Source organism: Lampris incognitus, chromosome 20, assembly GCF_029633865.1.
Source record: "Lampris incognitus isolate fLamInc1 chromosome 20, fLamInc1.hap2, whole genome shotgun sequence".
Classification (NCBI taxonomy): domain Eukaryota; kingdom Metazoa; phylum Chordata; class Actinopteri; order Lampriformes; family Lampridae; genus Lampris; species Lampris incognitus.
The window spans coordinates 4,020,407-4,028,641 of NC_079230.1; the positions used below are offsets into that span (position 1 = coordinate 4,020,407).

The following is an 8,235-nucleotide window of genomic DNA, read 5'->3' on the forward strand; positions in this document are numbered from 1 at the left end:
GACGCCGTCCCACTCGCTTCCTGGTGACGTCACGCCTCCCGGGAGCGCCGGGAGGCGTGACGTCACCAGGGAGCGAGGCGCGAGAGGGGGGCGGCGGCGGCGAGAGAAGTTCTGACATTTGGCCAACTTGCTTTTATTGCGCAAGCTGGCCTCAAAAACCTTCACAGAAAAGATAGACGTGTTGACAGATATGGGAAGAGGAAGAGAGGAGCGGGGAGGAGTAAAGAGACAGAGGGAGATCAGGGGGAGGGAAGGGGGAGCACGAAACCGTGACGGAGTTAAACGGAGGAACTGGGAGGGAGGAATGTAAACAGGTATTAGCGTGTGGAGACTAGCATTTAGTGGTTGGCTCACACACGCACGCACACGCGCGCACACACGCGCCCACGCACATACACAGACACACGCACGCGCGCACACAGACACACACTAACACACACACACACACACCCAATGGTGACAGTAATGTTTAGGTTGTGCCAAGACTCAAAGCAGTCAGTTAGTTTTATGGCCTCCTTTCTTTCTTGCTTGCTCTGTCTCCCCTCTTTGTCCATCTGTCTGTCCGTCCACCTGTCTGTCTGCCTGCCTCTCTGTCTGTTTGTCTGCCTGTCTGTCTGCCCGTCAGCCCACCTGTCTGTCTCTGTCCGTCTGCCTGTCTGTCCACCTGTCTCTCTCTCTGTCCACCTGTCTATCTGCCTGTCTGTCTCTGTCCGCCTGTCTATCTGCCTGTCTGTCTCTGCCTGTCTGTCTGTCCGCCTGTCTCTCTGTCTGTCTTTCTCTCTGTTTGTCCGCCTGTCTGTCTGTCTGCCTGTCCGCCTGCCTGTCCACCTGTCTGTCCATCTGTCTGCCTGTCTGTCTGTCTGCCTGCCTGTCTGCCTGCCTGTCCACCTGTCTGTCCATCTGTCTGCCTGTCTGTCTGTCTGCCTGTCCGCCTGCCTGTCCACCTGTCTGTCCATCTGTCTGCCTGTCTGTCTGTCTGCCTGCCTGTCTGTCTGTCCGCCTGTCTGTCTGTGTGTTTCCCACATGCATGTTGAGATCATGTTCATCTCACGTCACAGAGCAGGGGGAGGAGGAGGTCTGACCTGTCTGTCTGTCTGACCTGTCTGTCTGTCTGGCCTGTCCGTCTGTCTGGCCTGTCTGTCTGTCCGTAAATGAGAACATCCCTTGAGTGTCACGGACTGCAGGTTACAGATTCATGCTGCGAGGCCCTTTGGATAAAAGTATTCACACAACAGAAGATTTTAACTTCCGAGACATCTTACTGATATCAATTATTCAGTTAATCAATTTTTACGTGAAATCAATCACGACATTTTCAGTTTCAGGGGGGTTTATTTGAGCAAATTCAGGTTCAAGCTGATTGCATTTCTTTCAACGTAGTTGTAGTGTTGACACTACTTTAGTTACAGTAAGACCTATGTGACCTGATTAGTTTAGTTGTATTTTTAGTCTTTGGCCACACGGGGGCGGTGTGATTCACTCTGCGCCCCAGGGAATATTTTGAATGTGGGCCTGTAAACCAGCCACGCTATGAAATATGCTCCTGTCGACTCGATAGGACACACCTGATATTTCCACTAAAATCTACAGGGGGCGCTCACTGGCAGAAATATACGTTGGCTCAATAAATATCTGCAGGTACAGAAATGTTGCGTTCTTACATTTTATTTTACTTTTATTAATTTTCGCCAAGTTTGACTCTTTCTTAACCAGTCAGCATGTGTTTTTTTCCCACCACAGTGACCCAGTGGGTGTGATGCAAATGGATAAATGGGGTAAGACCAGATGCTTGCTGAGTCTGAAAGAAAGTTTAAAGCTACAATCCTGAATCTCCTGGTTTTACTGGACCAGTCAGTTCGTTTACATGCACAGTTAAGATGAGCTACGGTTACAGCTCGACTAGGCCATGTAATTGGCCTACTGATGTTGTCCCAGTACACAAGAACCGGGGGAGAATCGATTTATTGACGGAAGTATGTCCCACCCCGGTGCGGTAGGTGGCGATATGCCGCCTTTCAGCTGGCTGCTATTGGATGACAGACCGCCGCGGGAACTATGGAGCATGCGCAGAACGCCAAGGCCAGTTCGGGCCGATGGAAGCGTACACGTGCCAGAGTAAATCCAACCCCAACCGCATCATCTAGGTGTGTTAGTCCCACTTCGAGAAATTCGATTTAGTACGACTTCAGTCAGACTGACGTTTACATGTGTTTTAAAAGTCCAGTTTTAGTCGGACTAACACAATAAATCGGCTTTTTCTAACATCATGTAAGCGTAGTCAGTGTGTGTCCTGTGTAGGTGGTGGGGAGGTGAGGTGTGGGCTGAGCTTCATTCCAAATGAATGAGAGTCAGCAGGGCTGTTGTGTCAGAAACGAACCAGAAAACCTGGTTGAACCTTGAGTTTTACTTACTGATGCTGTACTATCTGTTGGTCAAGGTCTTCTACCAGCTTGTTCTGTCATATCTGCTGGTGAGACACGGCACCTTCACTTCTTCACACTCAACACTACCTGCCTTCTTCTTCCTCATCTGGCTGCTATGATGAAGATGGAAAACACTACGCACCCTGTCAGTTTTCCTAGTAAAGTCCTACCAGACACCAGCCATCCACATCACATCCCTCTACAGTCTGCAGGATCCGATATTCACGGATTAGATATCGTCTTCAACACACCAGATGTTACGGGTGAGACTTGTGAACCGAGTAGCCACACAAAGACAAGGGACAAGCGGAGCAGGTAAGAGGTTTGATGAGGTAGGCAAGCCAGGCAGGTGGACGAGGTGTGATGGCGTAGCGGCGGAGAGCAGAGCCAGCAACACCGGACGAAGGGGCTAGTGTGGCTGGACTACACTGAGCTTGGGATCGGCGGGGGAGCAGACCAGGCAGCCAGGCATGCAGGGAAGTGGACAGGCAGGCATGCAAGGTAGCGGAAAGGCATGCAGGGAAGCGGACAGGTGAAGCAGCCTGGCGAACCAATGAGTGGCAATACTATGCACAAGGAAAAGTTGATTGGTTTACAAGGCAACAACACAGATTACTTTGGAATACTGCAGAGCGGCCGAGCGCATGAGACGGACGGGGTAGGTCAAATAATGATGTAGTGAGGAGGGGCTGAAGAGCCAGGTTTCTTATGCTGCAGGGGTGGACGAGTTTGATGGAAAGCAGGTGTGTGGCCGAGCCGGTGAGGTAATGTAGGTCAAGAGCAAGAGAGAGTGAAAAGAAAGAAAGACTGGCTGCAAGCTAGGTGTTAGTGGAGGGTGTGACAGACCCCCCCTCCCCATTGGGCGTGGCCTGGTGCACGTCTGGGGCTGGTTGGGTGCCCACCCGATGAGAGTCTGGTCCAAGTCTGGTCTAAGATCTGGCAGCGTGGGATCCAGCTGCGCTGCTCAGGTCCGTAACCGCCCAGTCAACCAGAAAGTCAAGTCAATTTTATTTGTACATGACATGACACGACATGACATGACATTACAGTCATTTAGCCGACGCTTTTATCCAAAGCGACTTACAGTAAGTGCATCATTTAACGTAGGAGATCAGCAGAACTACTAGTCATCAGAGGTCATAAGTGCATCTTCTCTCCAAACAAACGTCGAAGAACAAAACCAGTGCTAAAGTAAAAGCACAAGAAAGAGGTTTGTGTTTTAAATGAGTGAATACAATAAGTGCTAAGAACAAGTAACAGGGTAGTAGTTCTTGAAGAGGTGAGTTTTCAACCTGCGCTGAAAGATGGGCAGCGACTCCGCTGTCCTGACATAAGTGGGGAGTTCAGTCCACCACTGTGGGGCCAGGACAGAACTGAGCCGGGACCGGGTCGATCGGCAGCAGGGCCCTCTGAGCGACGGGGCAACCAGGCATCCTGAGGCAGCAGAGCGAAGTGGTGGGGCGGGGGTGTAGGGCTTGACCATGGCCTGGAGCTAGGAAGGAGCTGTTCCTTTCCCTGTAGGCCAGCAACAGAGTCTTAAACTGGATGCTAGCAGCTCCTGGGAGCCAGTGTAGGGACATGAGAAGGGGAGGTGTGTGGGAGAACTTAGGGCGGTTGAACACCAGACGAGCTGCAGCTTTCTGAACAAGCTCCAGAGGTCTGATGGCCGACGCCGGGGCGCCAGCAAGGAGGGGGTTGCCGTAGTCCAGCCGGGAGATGACCAGAGCCTGGATGAGCACCTGTGCCGTCTCGTCAGTGAGGAATGGGAGAATCCTCCTGATGTTATAGAGGAGAAATCTGCAGGAGCGACCAACCGATGCTGCGTTTGCAGCAAACGACAGTTGGTTGTCCAGGATCACACCCAGATTCCTCGCAGTCCGAGTTGGCGTCACCACGGTGTTGTCATGGTGATGGCCAGGTCTCGGTGCGGTCGGGGAAAGGTTGTACAGCCCAACATCAAAAATTACAAATTTGCCTCAAGTGACTTTACAGCAACACAACATCCTGTCCTTAGACCCTGGCATCGGATAAGGAACAACTCCTTAAAAACTCTTTAACAAGGAGGAAAAACGGGGAGAAACCTGAGGAGGAGGCCAAGCAGTGCCCAGAAGTGGCGGAAGAGCCGCTTTTCCAGTAAGCTTGATGGAGAGCAGGTGCGTGGCTGAGTGGAGCAGTGAATGTACGTCAGAAGACAGAGACAGGTAGACAGACAGACAGGCAGGCAGACAGACAGACAGGCAGACAGGCTGAATGCAAGCTGAGTGGAAGTGGAGGGCGTGACACCAGAGACAGGATGTTTGTTTCCGTGTACATCCTCTTCAGGTCTGTATCTTTATAAACTTGTTTCAAATCAAAACTTATCTTGAGTTTTGCTTATCATGCACACCTGTCAGTATACACCTGTCGTGTCCATGACGTCATTCTGTCAGTATACACCTGTCGTGTCCATGACGTCATTCTGTCAGTATACACCTGCCGTGTCCATGACGTCATTCTGTCAGTATACACCTGTCGTGTCCATGACGTCATTCTGTCAGTATACACCTGCCGTGTCCATGACGTCATTCTGTCAGTATACACCTGCCTTGTCCATGACGTCATTCTGTCAGTATACACCTGCCGTGTCCATGACGTCATTCTGTCAGTATACACCTGCCGTGTCCATGACGTCATTCTGTCAGTATACACCTGCCGTGTCCATGACGTCATTCTGTTAGTATACACCTGTCGTGTCCATGACGTCATTCTGTCAGTATACACCTGAAGTGTCCATGACGTCATTCTGTCAGTATACACCTGCCTTGTCCATGACGTCATTCTGTCAGTATACACCTGCCGTGTCCATGACGTCATTGTGTTAGTATACACCTGCCGTGTCCATGACGTCATTCTGTCAGTATACACCTGCCGTGTCCATGACGTCATTCTGTCAGTATACACCTGCCGTGTCCATGACGTAATTCTGTTAGTATACACTTGCTGTGTACATGACATCATTCTGTTAGTATACACCTGCCTTGTCCATGACGTCATTCTGTCAGTATACACCTGCCGTGTCCATGACGTCATTTTGTCAGTATACACCTGTCGTGTCCATGACATCATTCTGTCAGTATACACCTGCCGTGTCCATGACGTCATTTTGTCAGTATACACCTGTCGTGTCCATGATGTCATTCTGTCAGTATACACCTGCCTTGTCCATGATGTCATTCTGTCAGTATACACCTGCCTTGTCCATGACGTCATTCTGTCAGTAGACACCTGCCGTGTCCATGACGTCATTCTGTCAGTATGCACCTGCCGTGTCCATGACGTCATTGTGTTAGTATACACCTGCCGTGTCCATGACGTCATTCTGTCAGTATACACCTGCCGTGTCCATGACGTCATTCTGTCAGTATCCACCTGCCGTGTACATGACGTCATTCTGTTATTATACACCTGCTGTGTCCATGACGTCATTCTGTCAGTATCCACCTGCCGTGTACATGACGTCATTCTGTTATTATACACCTGCCGTGTCCATGACGTCATTCTGTCAGTATACACCTGCCTTGTCCATGACGTCATTCTGTCAGTATACACCTGCCGTGTCCATGACGTCATTCTGTCAGTATACACCTGCCGTGTCCATGACGTCATTCTGTCAGTATACACCTGCCGTGTCCATGACGTCATTCTGTCAGTATACACCTGCCGTGTCCATGATGTCATTCTGTCAGTATACACCTGCCGTGTCCATGACGTCTGTCGGCCTGTCTTGAATGTCTCTGACAGGTTTTGCTTGTTCTCATTTGACACGGCTTGAACACGTGTCAGTGCTGACAGACCTGTTAATGTTTCAGGACTTTATTTACGGAAATAAACAATTTGGAATATCATGCATGTGGCCAACCAGATGTAGCCCCCCCCTCCCCCCGCCCATCTCACACACACACACACGAAAGTACGGTGCAGGTTTTTAGGTTACCGGAGGATCTGTTTATAACACCGGATTAACGGCAGAATAATAAATCAGAGTAAATCAGGTCCCGGCGTCCCGGCCCGGCGAGGCTGCACCGGCAGGACAGATGCGCGCGCGCACGTGTCTGTTCGTAAATGAGCCGCCGAAAAAAAGAGAGAATGGAGACCGAGTTATTCCCCTCCTTTCATTCATTACTTTCTTCGTTCTTTTATACTCCCTCTCTCTCTCTCTAGGTCTCTCTCTCTCCCTCTCTCTCCCTCTCTCTCTCTCTCTCTCTCTCCCTCTCTCTCTCTCTAGGTCGCTCTCTCTCTAGGTCTCTCTCCCTCTCTCTCTCTCTCCCTCTCTCTCCCTCTCCCTCTCTCTCTCTCTAGGTCGCTCTCTCTCTAGGTTTCTCTCCCTCTCTCTCTCTCTCTCTCTCTCTCTCCCTCTCTCTAGGTCGCTCTCTCTCTCTCCCTCTCTCTCTCTCTAGGTCGCTCTCTCTCTCTCTCTCTCTCTCTCTCGGTCGCTCTCTCTCCCTCTCTCCCTCTCTCTCTCTCTCTCGCTCGCTCTCTCTCTCTCTCTCTCCCTCTCTCTCTCTCTAGGTCGCTCTCCCTCTCTCTCTCCCTCTCTCTCTAGGTCGCTCTCTCTCTCTCTCTCTCTCTAGGTCTCTCTCTCTCTCTCTCTCTCTCTCTCTCTCTAGGTCTCTCTCTCTCTAGGTCTCTCTCTCTCTCTCTCTCTCTCTCTCTCTCTCTCTCTCTCTCTCTCTCTCTCTCTCTCTCTCTCTCTCTCTCTCTCTCTCTCTAGGTCTCTCTCTCTCTCTCTCTCCCTCTCTAGGTCGCTCTCTCCCTCTCTCTCTCCCTCTCTCTCTCCCTCTCTCCGGACAGTGAGGGCTCTGTTCAGCGCCGGACGGGGTTGACTGTTGCGTGTGTGTGTGCGTGTGTGGGCGGGGTCAGAGCCTTACCTTGTGGCTGAGTTGGGAACATAAAGCCGATTAGTGTTTCTGCTGAACTGCCGCCGCAAACAAACAAACCGCGCTGAGTTCAGCCAGGACCTGTTTCCATGAAAAGCCCAAAAGCAGCGTTTGATCTGCCGGATGTTAACGGTCACAACTTGGACCGGACTTTTCCCCGCGAGATGAGGCAGCGGTGAGGGCAGACGGACACATTCCGGTGGATTACTGACACCCGTCCATCTCCGTCCGTAGCCAGAGGTAAGACTGTCCCACCTGCCGCTTCACACCAGGGACCAGAACCCACGTGAACACAGCAGAACAGAACACAGCAGAACACAGCAGAACAGAACACAGCAGAACAGAACACAGAACACAGCACAGAACAGAACAGAACAGAACACAGCAGAACAGAACACAGCAGAACAGAACACAGAACACAGCAGAACAGAACACAGCAGAACAGAACACAGCACACAAAACAGAACACTGCAGAACAGAACACAGAACACAGCAGAACAGAACAGAACAGAACACAGCACACAGAACAGAACACAACAGAACACAGCACACAGAACAGAACACAACAGAACACAGCAGAACACAACACAGAACACAACACAGCACAGCAGAACAGAACACAGCAGAACAGAACACAGAACAGAGCAGAACACAACAGAACAGAACACAGCACACAGAACAGAACACAACAGAACACAGCACACAGAACAGAACACAACACAGCACAGCAGAACAGAACACAGCAGAACAGAACACAGAACAGAGCAGAACACAACAGAACAGAACACAGAACAGAACAGAACAGAAGTGAATTAGACTTGGTTTGATCCTCATGTCATTCTCAAGAACTCTGAATCCGGTCCAGTAGAAGAAAGGAGAACATGTTTGATGCTGTC

At 50.7% G+C, this 8,235-nt stretch overlaps 1 protein-coding gene across 1 annotated transcript in view; it reads left to right on the plus strand.

Moving 5' to 3' along the window:
• The first annotated feature begins 7,325 nt into the window (after positions 1-7,325).
• LOC130130940 (FHF complex subunit HOOK-interacting protein 1A-like) overlaps positions 7,326-8,235 on the plus strand; it is a 29,070-nt gene continuing 28,160 nt past the window's right edge. Inside the window, 1 exon segment of the mRNA XM_056300805.1 lies at positions 7,326-7,579. The gene's annotated coding sequence lies outside the window, so the exon portion shown is untranslated.